Genomic DNA, 12,789 nt, shown 5'->3' with positions numbered 1-12,789 from the left:
AATCGGCTTAAGTCCTTAGTTCATGAAATCAAGCAAGCTGATCCTCTGACCTTTGATGATTTTTTCAACTGGCTGCCCTTCAAAGGCCTCTCTTCCACTATTAAGAAAATTATTGTAGTTATTGTACTAGGACTTTCCGTAGTGTTTCTCTTTATGTGTGTCTTTCCATGCTTCCTCAGTTGTACCAGAACATCTCAATCATTAAAAGCATATCCAGCTTTAAAAGACAAAAAAGGAGGAGATGTAGCAATGAACTTGCCATATGCAGTGTGAAAAAAGTCCTGTCAGAGATGGACTGGTGAGGAAAACAGCTCAAACCCTATGGAAACAGAAGTTTTTACTGTAGTTTAAACATGTCTCAACATGTTTGTGTATTTTCTGCAGTGTCACTGTCTCCCTCTTCCCAACACCCCTCTGTGAAGCTATTGTCTCCCACACAAGGTGTCCTGAGGTGTCCCATTGGTCCCCTGTTAACCCCTTCCTACTGGCTGTTGACCCCTTACCTGATGGTTTCTTTTGTGTGACCCTGAACTTGTGATTGGTCCCCTTTGACCCTCCTAAAAGCCTTATAAACCCAAACCCCACAATAAACTTCCTCTTTCGTCCGTCCCTCCCAGGTGGTCTGTGTGTGCTCCTTGCGGGGTCACCGGGCCACGTGCAGGGGTGGGGGGAAGGGCATTAACCTCGCAGGTAATGGGGCAAGCAGCATAAGGCCTGGAGGTCTCCCCCAATATCCCCAATCCGCCGTAACTTTTATCACCCAATTCCAGCCCATTAGAGAGCTCCATGTCTAGCAGGGACAGGGACCCCTGGGATACTCTCAGCAATGCCTGAATCCATGGCAGGGACCTTGCTTTGAGCTCCCCAGGGCCGGGCACCCCGAGGATCTCCCCGAATAATCCTTTCGGTGCGCGCTGGAGTCCTCGGGGTGCCCCAACCCGGGGGGCACCAACAGCACTGTCCCTCCAGGGGGCCCAATTTGGTCCTAAACTGCAGGGGGATCTTGCCTGTGTCCCAGACTGGTCCGGGGATCTGAGGCCCTTCCCGAGAAAATCTCGGTGCCGGCGTGAAGGGCCAGAGATCCCTTGGAGCCACGGGAGAGCAGGCACAGAGTCCCTCCTGGGGGCCAATTCTGCTGCCTGAAATCAGCTCTTCAAAGAAGCCTCTAAGACTCAGCTGGTGAATTTTAGAAGCCAGGCATTCCTTGCTTACAACACCCTGCCATGATCCCAGCCCCACGGGTGTCCTGGCAATCAGCTCCCAAAGGGCACACGGAGGGGTCTCCACTGCAGCTGATGGGAGGGGCCAGCATTACAGGAGGGGTCATTTTTCTTCCCTGCATTCCTGTTCCACATTCAGGACATTCCCAACACCTGTTACCATAAACACAAACCTTTATAAGGTCTCTGAGGGGCTCCATTGGGGGTCTCTGGTGGTCACCTGTGCCTGCAGCCCCCAAAGTTATCAGTGACCACCTTAGCAACTTCAAGACAACTCACCTGGTTGTAGAGGAGCCTGGTGCTGCTTGGCTGCTGCCTCAGTTCCCTTCTTCATTCTTTCTTTACTTTGCTTGCTCAGTCCCTTTAAGTTCCTTGGCTCAGCTCCATGCAGTTTCTAGGGAACATCCCACTGCAAAAACTACCAGTTCTTGGTACATCTCCAAACTGAGACATCAGGGAGTGAGGCAGAAATCAACTAATTCAGGACACTACCTACAAATATTGGGACAAAAACACCACAACATTCCATGGCCTCCCTTGGCAAACCAACCCCAAACTGCTCAGACACAAACAATAACCTGCACACTACAACAATCTGGCACTGCTGGTTCAACCAGGCCAAGTCAGTTGGGAAATTACACAAGGTCAACTTTCTTCCAAGTTCCAGTTAGGATACAAAAATCAGGGAGATCACAGACTCCCCTGTACAGTTTTACTCTGAGGAGAGAAGGAAACCAAAGCCATCCCCAGGGCTGCAACAGCTCAGGCTCCCAAAAAGGCCCAGGGGCTGTGCTGGGGCTTTTGGCTGCCCTGGAGCACAGGCAGGAACACGATGTCACCACCCCACGGGCACAGCTGAGAACCCAAAGAGCAGCCACACCAGCAGCTCCTGCCAGCCCTGCTGGGCTGGGCCTTGGGGAGGAAGGGCACTGGCCTTGCTTCCTGCCTAGCAGCAAAGAGCCTCCTTGCTGAGCACCTCTCCTGCCAAGGGCATCAGCTCAGATGCGAAGTTCAGCAAGTGCAACATCTTGCACAGAGAAAGATCCCTGTTCCCTGGCAATCTCTTTCCAACTGAACTCAGAAGTACACACTAGAAGTTCAAGTGTTGCCAAAAGTTTCGTACAAGAATCTCTGACACTCAGCTGGTGAGTTTTAGAAGCCAGGCAATCTTCTATTCCTATGCTCTTGAATCATTCCAGCCCACCAGGTGCCCTGGCAACCCACTCCCAAAGGGCACACACAGGTGTCTCCACTGCAGCTGATAGGGCAGCATTACAGGAGGGTTCATTTTGCTTCCCCGCATTCCTGTTCCACATTCAGGACAATCCCAACACTTATCACCACACACACCTACCCTTAGAAGGTTTCCAAGGAGATTCACCGAGGGCCTTCCCAGGTCTTCTCTGTCTGGAGCCCTCCAAGTCCTCAGTGCCTGCCTGAGGAACCTCAGCACAACTCACCTGCTTACACAGCAACTTGATGCTGCTTGCCTGCTGCCTCACTTCCCTTCTTCCTTCTTTCTTCACCTCCCTTGCTTGGTCCCTTTCAATCCCTGGGCTCAGCTCTGTGCAGTTTCCAGGCTCCATCCCACTGCAAAAAGGATTAGCCCTTGTTACAGCTCAACACTCAGATATCATTCCACCTTTTTTCTTGACATTGGGCCATCAGACCAGTGTCTCATTATTTAAAGCACAGTTTGACTCCTCAGTGACAACAACTGACAGCCCTGAATCCTAACACAGGCTGAGACACAAACACGGATGGGAACTCTGAAGGATCCACTTTGTTCTGCTCACCAATCAAAAGCAGCTTTCTGAACTCAAGAATAACATACCCCAGGTCCTTTTTCTGCAACTTTACCTGCTATCAATGTGACCCACCAGACCTGCAAAGGCCCTTCCCACTTCCCCTGCAGGGCTGGCAGTGCCACCACTCGACACGGCCCCAGGGGCTGGGCAGGAACGGAGGGGCTGGGGCGTCCAATCCATCGGCCCAGGCGGCACCAGGAGTTCCTGCAGTTCCTGAGGGGAGAGCCTCAAGACAACAAAGGATTAGGAACAGCATTTGAAACTTCAATATGTGTACATCCCCTGGAAGATGGGGAGTTGGACAAGGCCGACTGGGGCAACAAGGACACACTCAAGGCTGTCTATTCAAAGGATCTACCAGCACTCAAAAGCTGTCACTGTCCTTCTGACAGGGGGAACTCAGCAAACTCTGTTTGCCAAGAGCCTCCAGGAGGATTTCCAGCTTTTGGGGCTCCCTTTTAACCATTTTTCCCATCACTCCAGCTGGGACTGTCACCTGCCCTACAGGGGGAACAGCCCACAAAGTTCACCATCAGGGATGCCATTAACTCAAAGTCCCTTCTCAGGGGGGTCACTGCACACCTTGGCCTTTCTTTGCCCTCCCCACCAAAGATGCTTCCAACAGTTCTGACACATCTGGCAGACCCAGAGCTCTCCTCAGGGAATGCTTCAGCTGCTTAAAGGCTGCCCTTGCACCATCTAGCCAAGGCAGCAAAGGCTTACAGGCTGTTCTTAAAAGCTGGCACAACAGTCTTACCACAGATGCAGAGGGAGCAATCCAGAGTCCAGCCCGTCCCACCATTCCCAGGAAGGCAGTTCAGGGGCTGGCTGGGGCTCAGGGAGGAGTCACGGGGCTTCTCTTCTTCCTGCCCGCTTGCCCCATTTTCTCCTGCAAAAGCAAAGGTTTCTTGGCTTTCCTTGCTCAAGGAGAGGCAGCCAAGGCCATCTTTGCAATCTAATACTGGAAACTACTCCAGGCTGTCATTTCAGGGGGTTCTCTCAGGTCCTGCACTAATCAATCCCCTTGGCCATTGGTTTCTTGGCAGGTTCTGGCACTCACCTTCTACAGGCAAACCAGGAGGAGCAAATTCAGCTGTTCCTGCAACCAATCCAAGCTGCCATTCTGATTTTAAAGGATACTGGCTTGGCCTTACCAGGAGAGATCCCACATCAGGGGTAATACCTACAGGTTCTGCCCTCTTCCACTCTCCTGCAGTTCCACTGGCCCACACCACAGGAACAACTGCAGCTGCCACTTCAGTCGGGGCCTTGCTGCTGACAGGAGTTATTCCCTGCACAACAAGAGCTGCTGCTTGGACACATTGAGTTTCAGCAATTACAGAGTCAATAGCCCCAGTTTTCAATTCCATTTCTGCCTCAACTTTTCCAGTCCATCTCTTCCTAGCACAGGTTTGGCTGACTTTGGCAAACAGACAAACTCAAGAATTCCCCAATGTTTTCCCAGTTTAACCCCTGTCACACCAATCACCTGAACAGTGCCAGCCCCTAATTCTCCCTCTCTTGGGTTAAGGACTGAGCAAGTTGGACCTGTGTCTGACCAGGACAGGTGCAAACCAAATGCTGGGGACTGGAACACACACCTGGCACTCCTGCAGCTCTCACAGTCACATTCCAGAGAAAACAGCCAATTGGACCCTCACTGCTCATTTCTTAATCCCAATCCCACACTTCTTTGGCACTTGGAGCACCACTTTTATCACCCAATTCCAGCCCATTAGAGAGCTCCATGTCTAGCAGGGACAGGGACCCCTGGGATACTCTCAGCAATGCCTGAATCCATGGCAGGGACCTTGCTTTGAGCTCCCCAGGGCCGGGCACCCCGAGGATCTCCCCGAATAATCCTTTCGGTGCGCGCTGGAGTCCTCGGGGTGCCCCAACCCGGGGGCACCAACAGCACTGTCCCTCCAGGGGGCCCAATTTGGTCCTAAACTGCAGGGGGATCTTGCCTGTGTCCCAGACTGGTCCGGGGATCTGAGGCCCTTCCCGAGAAAATCTCGGTGCCGGCGTGAAGGGCCAGAGATCCCTTGGAGCCACGGGAGAGCAGGCACAGAGTCCCTCCTGGGGGCCAATTCTGCTGCCTGAAATCAGCTCTTCAAAGAAGCCTCTAAGACTCAGCTGGTGAATTTTAGAAGCCAGGCATTCCTTGCTTACAACCCCCTGCCTTGATCCCAGCCCCACGGGTGCCCTGGCAATCAGCTCCCAAAGGGCACATGGAGGTGTCTCCACTGCAGCTGATGGGAGGGGTCAGCATTACAGGAGGGTTCATTTTGTTTCCCTGCATTCCTGTTCCACATTCAGGACAATCCCAACACCTGTTACCATATACACAAACCTTTATAAGGTCTCTGAGAGGCTCCATTGGGGGTCTCTGGTGGTCCCCTGTGCCTACAGACCCCAAAGTTCTCAGTCGCCACCTTAGCAACTTCAACACAACTCACCTGGTTGTGGAGGAATTTGGTGCTGCTTGGCTGCTGCCTCAGTTCCCTTCTTCATTCTTTCTTGACTTTGCTTGCCCAGTCCCTTTAAGTTCCTTGGCTCAGCTCCATGCAGTTTCTAGGGAACATCCCACTGCAAAAACTACCAGGTCTTGGTAAACCTCAAAACTCAGACATCAGGGAGTGAGGCAGAAATCAACTAATCCAGGGCACTACCTACCAATATTGGGACAAAACTACCATAACATTCCATGGCCTTCCTTGGCAAATCAACCCCAAACTGCTCAGACACAAACAATAACCTGCACACTACAACAATCTGGCACTGCTGGTTCAACCCAGCCAAGGCAGTTGGGAAATTACACAAGGTCAACTTTCTTCCAAGTTCCAGTTATGATACAAAAATCAGGGAGATCACAGACTCCTCCACAGGGTTTTACTCTGAGGAGAGAAGGAAACCAAAGCCATCCCCAGGGCTGCAATAGCTCAAGCTCCCAAAAAGGCCCAGGGGCTTCAGGTTTCTGAGGAGCTTCACTGAGGGCCTTCCCAGGTCTGCTCTGTCTGGAGCCCTCAAAGTTCTCAGTGCCTGCCTGAGGAACCTCAACACAACTCACCTGCTTACATAGGAACTTGGTGCTGCTTGGTTGATGCTATAACAGTCTTAGCACACATCCAGAGGGACCAATCCAGAGTCCAGCCCGTCCCACCATTCCCAGGAAGGCAGTTCAGGGGCTGGCTGGGGCTCAGGGAGGAGTCACGGGGCTTCTCTTCTTCCTGCCCGCTCTCCACATTTTCTCCTGCAAAAGCAAAGGTTTCTTGGCTTTCCTTGCTCAAGGAGAGGCAGCAAAGGCCATCTTTGCAATCTAATACTGGAAACTACTCCAGGTTGTCATTTCAGGGGGTTCTCTCAGGTCCTGCACTAATCAATCCCCTTGGCCATTGGTTTCTTGGCAGGTTCTGGCACTCACCTTCTACAGGCAAACCAGGAGGAGCAAATTCAGCTGTTCCTGCAACCAATCCAGTCTGGCATTCTGATTTTAAAGGATACTGGTTTGGCCTTACCAGGAGAGATCCCACATCAGGGGTAATACCTACAGGTTCTGCCCTCTTCCACTCTCCTGCAGTTCCACTGGCCCACACCACAGGAACAACTGCAGCTGCCACTTCAGTCGGGACCTTGCTGCTGACAGGAGTTATTCCCTGCACAACAAGAGCTGCTGCTTGGACACATTTAGTTTCAGCAATTACAGTTTCAATAGCCCCAGTTTTCAATTGCATTTCTGCCTCAACTTTTCCAGTCCATCTCTTACTAGCACAGGTTTGGGTGAGTTTGGCAGAGAGAGAAACTGAGGAATTCCCCAATGTTTTCCCAGTTTAACCCCTGTCACACCAATCACCTTAACACTGCCAGTCCTTAATTCTCCCTCTCTTGGGTTAAGGACTGAGCAAGTTGGACCTGTGTCTGACCAGGACAGGTGCAAACCAAATGCTGGGGACTGGAACACACACCTGGCACTCCTGCAGCTCTCACAGTCACATTCCAGAGAAAACAGCCAATTGGACCCTCACTGCTCATTTCTTAATCCCAACCCCACACTGCTTTGGCACTTGGAGCACCACTTTTATCACCCAATTCCAGCCCATTAGAGAGCTCCATGTCTAGCAGGGACAGGGACCCCTGGGATACTCTCAGCAATGCCTGAATCCATGGCAGGGACCTTGCTTTGAGCTCCCCAGGGCCGGGCACCCCGAGGATCTCCCCGAATAATCCTTTCGGTGCGCGCTGGAGTCCTCGGGGTGCCCCAACCCGGGGGCACCAACAGCACTGTCCCTCCAGGGGGCCCAATTTGGTCCTAAACTGCAGGGGGATCTTGCCTGTGTCCCAGACTGGTCCGGGGATCTGAGGCCCTTCCCGAGAAAATCTCGGTGCCGGCGTGAAGGGCCAGAGATCCCTTGGAGCCACGGGAGAGCAGGCACAGAGTCCCTCCTGGGGGCCAATTTTCCAGCCTGAAATCAGCTCTTCAAAGAAGCCTCTAAGACTCAGCTGGTGAGTTTTCCAAGCCAGGCATTCCTTGCTTACAACACCCTGCCATGATCCCAGCCCCACAGGGGTCCTGGCAATCAGATCCCAAAGGGCACACACAGGTGTCTCCACTGCAGCTGATGGGAGGGGTCAGCATTACAGGAGGGTTCATTTTGCTTCCCTGCATTCCTGTTCCACATTCAGGACAATCCCAACACTTATCACCATGCACACCTACCCTTAGAAGGTTTCCAAGGAGCTCCACCGAGGGCCTTCCCAGGTCTGCTCTGTCTGGAGCCCTCCAAGTCCTCAGTGCCTGCCTGAGGAACCTCAACACAACTCACCTGCTTACACAGCAACTTGGTGCTGCTTGCCTGCTGCCTCACTTCCCTTCTTCCTTCTTCCTTCACCTCCCTTGCTTGGTCCCTTTCAATTCCTTGGCTCAGCTCTGTGCACTTTCCAGGCTCCATCCCACTGCAAAAAGGATTAGCCCTTGTTACATCTCTACACTCAGATAACATTCCCCCTTTTGCCTTGACACTGGGCCATCAGGCCAGGGTCTCATTATTTAAAGCAGAGTTTGACTCCTCAGTGACAACACCTGACAGCCCTGAATCCTAACACAGGCTGAGACACAAACACGGATGGGAACTCTGAAGGATCCACTTTGTCGTGCTCACCAATCCAAAGGAGCTTTCTTAACTCAAGGGCCTTGTCCTGCAACATTACCTGCTATCAATGTGACCCACCAGACCTGGAAAGGCCCTTCCCACTTCCCCTGCAGGGCTGGCAGTGCCACCACTCGACACAGCCCCAGGGGCTGGGCAGGAACGGAGGGGCTGGGGCGTCCAATCCATCGGCCCAGGCGGCACCAGGAGTTCCTGCAGTTCCTGAGGGGAGAGCCTCAAGACAACAAAGGATTAGGAACAGCATTTGAAACTTTAATATGTATATCACCTGGAAGATGGGGAGTTGGACAAGGCCTACTGGGGCAACAAGGCTATCTATTCAAAGGATCTACTAGCACTCAAAGCTATTACTACCCTTCTGTCAGGGGGAACTCAGGAAACTCTGTTTGCCAAGAGCCTCCAGGAGGATTTCCAGCTTTTGGGGCTCCCTTTTAACCATTTTTCCCATCCCTGTAGCTGGGACTGTCACCTGCCCTACAGGGGGAACAGCCCACAAAGTTCCCCATCAGGGATGCCATTAACTCAAAGTCCCTTCTCAGGGGGGGTCACTGCACCCCTTGGCCTTTCTTTGCCCTCCCCACCAAAGATGCTTCCAACAGTTCTGAGACATCTGGCAGACCCAGAGCTCTCCTCAGGGAATGCTTCAGCTGCTTAAAGGCTGCCCTTGCACCATCTAGCCAAGGCAGCAAATTCTTACAGGCTGTTGGAAAAGTTGCCCTAACAGTCTTACCACACATCCAGAGAGAGCAATCCAGAGTCCAGCCCGTCCCACCATTCCCAGGAAGGCAGTTCAGGGGCTGGCTGGGGCTCAGGGAGGAGTCACGGGGCTTCTCTTCTTCCTGCCCCCTTGCCCCATTTTCTCCTGCAAAAGCAAAGGTTTCTTGGCTTTCCTTGCTCAAGGAGAGGCAGCAAAGGCCATCTTTGCAATCTAATCCTGGAAACTACTCCAGGCTGTCATTTCAGGGGGTTCTCTCAGGTCCTGCACTAATCAATCCCCTTGCCCATTGGTTTCTTGGCAGGTTCTGGCATTCACGTCCTACAAGCAAACCAGGAGGAGCAAATTCAGCTGTTCCTGCAACCAATCCAGTCTGGCATTCTGATTTTAAAGGATACTGGCTTGGCCTTACCAGGAGAGATCCCACATTAGGGGTAATACCTACAGGTTCTGCCCTCTTCCACTCTCCTGCAGTTCCACTGGCCCACACCACAGGAACAACTGCAGCTGCCACTTCAGTCGGGACCTTGCTGCTGACAGGAGTTATTCCCTGCACAACAAGAGCTGCTGCTTGGACACATTTAGTTTCAGCAATTACAGTGTCAATAGCCCCAGTTTTCAATTCCATTTCTGCCTCAACTTTTCCAGTCCATCTCTTCCTAGCACAGGTTTGGCTGACTTTGGCAAAGAGAGAAACTGAGCAATCACCCAGTGTTTTCCCAGTTTGACCCCTGTCACACCAATCACCTGAACAGTGCCAGTCCTTAATTCTCCCTCTCTTGGGTTAAGGACTGAGCAAGTTGGACCTGTGTCTGACCAGGACAGGTGCAAACCAAATGCTGGGGACTGGAACACACACCTGGCACTCCTGCAGCTCTCACAGTCACATTCCAGAGAAAACAGCCAATTGGACCCTCACTGCTCATTTCTGAATCCCAATCCCACACTTCTTTGGCACTTGGAGCACCACTTTTATCACCCAATTCCAGCCCATTAGAGAGCTCCATGTCTAGCAGGGACAGGGACCCCTGGGATACTCTCAGCAATGCCTGAATCCATGGCAGGGACCTTGCTTTGAGCTCCCCAGGGCCGGGCACCCCGAGGATCTCCCCGAATAATCCTTTCGGTGCGCGCTGGAGTCCTCGGGGTGCCCCAACCCGGGGGCACCAACAGCACTGTCCCTCCAGGGGGCCAATTTGGTCCCAAGGCTTCAATGGACAGCCCAAAAGGCATTTCCAGAGCCCTTCTTTGGAACCCACCAACGGGGACGGGGAGAAAGCCACAAGAAGGCCTCATTTCTAAAGGCAGGGGGATCTTGCCTGTGTCCCAGACTGGTCCGGGGATCTGAGGCCCTTCCCGAGAAAATCTCAGTGCCGGCGTGAAGGGCCAGAGATCCCTTGGAGCCACGGGAGAGCAGGCACAGAGTCCCTCCTGGGGGCCAATTTGCCTGCCTGAACTCAGCTCTTCAAAGAAGCCTCTAAGACTCAGCTGGTGACTTTAAGAAGCCAGGCATTCCTACACACTGTGAGATATTTTAAGGCTTATCTGACTGAAAAACAAAAAGCTTTTATCATGGACACCTGACCCCCATAGACAGCTCCTTTCCCCTTTCACTACAAAATTATTTTCATGGTATCACTCAATAGGAATTGCCCATGAACCCCAGACTGTGCTTTTCAGAACAGAAAATAAACAGAAGAAAGGAGTTTTGCACAAGTGTAACAGGCTCCAGAACAGACCTGACTTTAGTTTTACCCTTTGTGTTAAAATATTCCATAGAAAAGCTCCAGCAGGAGAGCTGGCACATTCCCAAGAGTATCCTGGAAGTCCCTTTCACAAGGGCTGTAGGAAAATCGCAGTTGTACGAGTCCCTTGTGCCTGCAGATGCCTGGGGATCTTCTCCATCTGCCTTGTGATCTCCCAACAGCAGAAAGGGTGCTGAGACAGGAGGAAGGAAACCTTTAGCATAAAGCTGGGGACGAATCTAAAGCTTCCTTTCCTGGGGAGCTTTGTGAAGTCTGCAGATGAGAAAGGGAAACTTTGCATCTCCTTTGGTGCAGGTGTCAACAGAGGCTGAGACTTTTTGCCTTTTTCAGACAACTGTGCCCTTTTTGGCTCCCTGGCAGCTCCAATGGCACCAGAACCCCCTTCCTGTACACCCAGGGCTGTCACACACAGGCACCCACACACCTTTGCTCCAGCCCACACGGGGCCAACATTTCCTCACCCTGGACATCCCAAGGGCAGTATTTTTGCTAGAGAGCACAGCAACCCCCCTGTCCTTGCAAACTGCCTCCCTGCAAAAAAGGAATCATTTTTCCTGGTCACTTCCCCCACAGTCAAGGTCTTTTCAAACTGCTGTCGTGCCACCAAACCTGCTCAGGGTCCCTCCCAGCTTCTGCCTGTCCTTGCATTGAAAGGCACGGGCACATTCTACCTTCCAACAGCAAACCCAGCTCCTCCCTGGCAGTACAAGCCCTGCTCTTACCTGGACAGACTCCCGGGCTCGGCACAGCTGTGGCTCATGGAGCAGCTTCCCAAGGCCCTTCTCTCTCCCCGCAGGAAGCACAACTCGCCTCCGCCCCAGGGGAAACCACGAGCGAGGCTGCAAATGGACACAGAACGAGTAAAAAGCATTAACGCAGCACAAAAAAACCAAATTAAAGCAGTCTTTGCCTCATAACCCTGCACGGGGAAAGGGTTTGGGATCCCAAAGCAAAACCCGAGACACCCAGAGAGCACCAGCCCCGCAGCCCGGCCACGGCTCCCCCCGGGGTCACCTGGCAGGTAAGGGGCTTACCCGGCCCCCGCTGCCCAGCACAAGGCGCCCCTAAACGCCCCCCGGCTCCCCCTGTCCACAAACCCAGCGGCCAAGGCGCTCTCCCCTCCGCAGCCCGGGCAGCAGCGGGGCCGCGCCCTCAGCCCTCACACACAACCGACCGCACCTGCCCCGCCGGCCCTTTATACCGCGGGCCGGCAGCGCTGCCCAATCAGCACTCGAGCGCCTCCGCCCAATCCCAGCCCGCCTGGCCCTGCGGCCCCGCCCCGCCCGCTCAGCGCGGCCCCGCCCCCGTTCCCTCAGCGCGGCTCCCGCCGCCGCCGCAGCCCCGGCGGGCGCTGCTGGGGCCGGGGAAGGGCGGTGGGAGCTCCGCGGTCACGGCCCGGCCGGGAGCTCTCCCGGGACAAGGGGAGCGGGGCGGGCAGCGGGGACGGCGGCGTTCTTGGGGGCGGGCAGGGCGGGGCCGAGCGGCGGGGCCGGCGCGAGCCGGGGGGCGGGGCCTGGGCGGGTCGAGGGGCGGGGCCGGCGCGATCCCGCGGCGCTTCGCTCTGGGCTCTGGGGCTGTTCCGGCTGGTTTTGGGTGCGGGTTTGGGGCACTGCGCACACCCTGCCCTGGTCACAGCCCCGTCCCAGCTCCCTGCGCTCCCCGCACCCCTTGCTCAGCTCCGCGGGGATTTGTGCCTCCTCTGAAGGTGGCAAATGTCTGCAAAGCCAGTCGGGAAGCCAGAGAGCTGCAGCCCCCGGGCCCCGCCGCGGCTTCCCCGCCCTCCCCCGGCCCCTCCCGCCCGTCCCGCCCCGCAGCGCCGCTCCCGCTGCCGCCCTCGAACCCAAGGAACGAACCCCGTGCCCCCGGCACAGGCCGGTCCCTCCCCGGCAGCCTCGGCAGCGCCGGGAGCGGCCGCAGCCCCCAACGCCGGGCGGGGCGCGCCGGGAGGGGCCGCGCGGGGCGGGGGCGGGTCCCGCGGCTGCGACCCCGCGGGGAAGGGACCCCCGGGCCGGCCCCGTCCGGCACCGCCGCTGGCCCTGCTCGGGCACCGCCCCTCGCCCACAGTTTTAACATTAGAGAGCCAAGTTTAATCCCGAGCGCTGCAAGCTCCCA

General features: G+C 54.7%; 2 long non-coding RNA genes across 2 annotated transcripts in view; one reads left to right on the top strand and one right to left on the bottom strand.

Annotated features, from left to right (window-relative positions):
- LOC135408630 (uncharacterized) overlaps positions 1-12,789 on the bottom strand; it is a 154,986-nt gene that overhangs the window by 65,188 nt on the left and 77,009 nt on the right. The window contains exons 7-8 of the long non-coding RNA XR_010427729.1: positions 3,786-3,917; positions 2,681-2,810 (exon numbers count right to left, since the gene is read on the bottom strand). This is a non-coding gene — a long non-coding RNA (uncharacterized LOC135408630). The remainder of the gene's footprint in view (positions 1-2,680; positions 2,811-3,785; positions 3,918-12,789) is intronic.
- The window catches only part of LOC135408637 (uncharacterized), an 89,771-nt gene that overhangs the window by 13,023 nt on the left and 63,959 nt on the right, over positions 1-12,789 (top strand). The window lies entirely within an intron of this gene.

This window comes from Pseudopipra pipra, unplaced genomic scaffold (genome assembly GCF_036250125.1).
Source record: "Pseudopipra pipra isolate bDixPip1 unplaced genomic scaffold, bDixPip1.hap1 HAP1_SCAFFOLD_54, whole genome shotgun sequence".
NCBI classification, from domain to species: domain Eukaryota; kingdom Metazoa; phylum Chordata; class Aves; order Passeriformes; family Pipridae; genus Pseudopipra; species Pseudopipra pipra.
The sequence above is the reverse complement of the archived record's forward strand: the minus strand, read 5'-3'. Positions and strand labels throughout refer to the sequence as shown.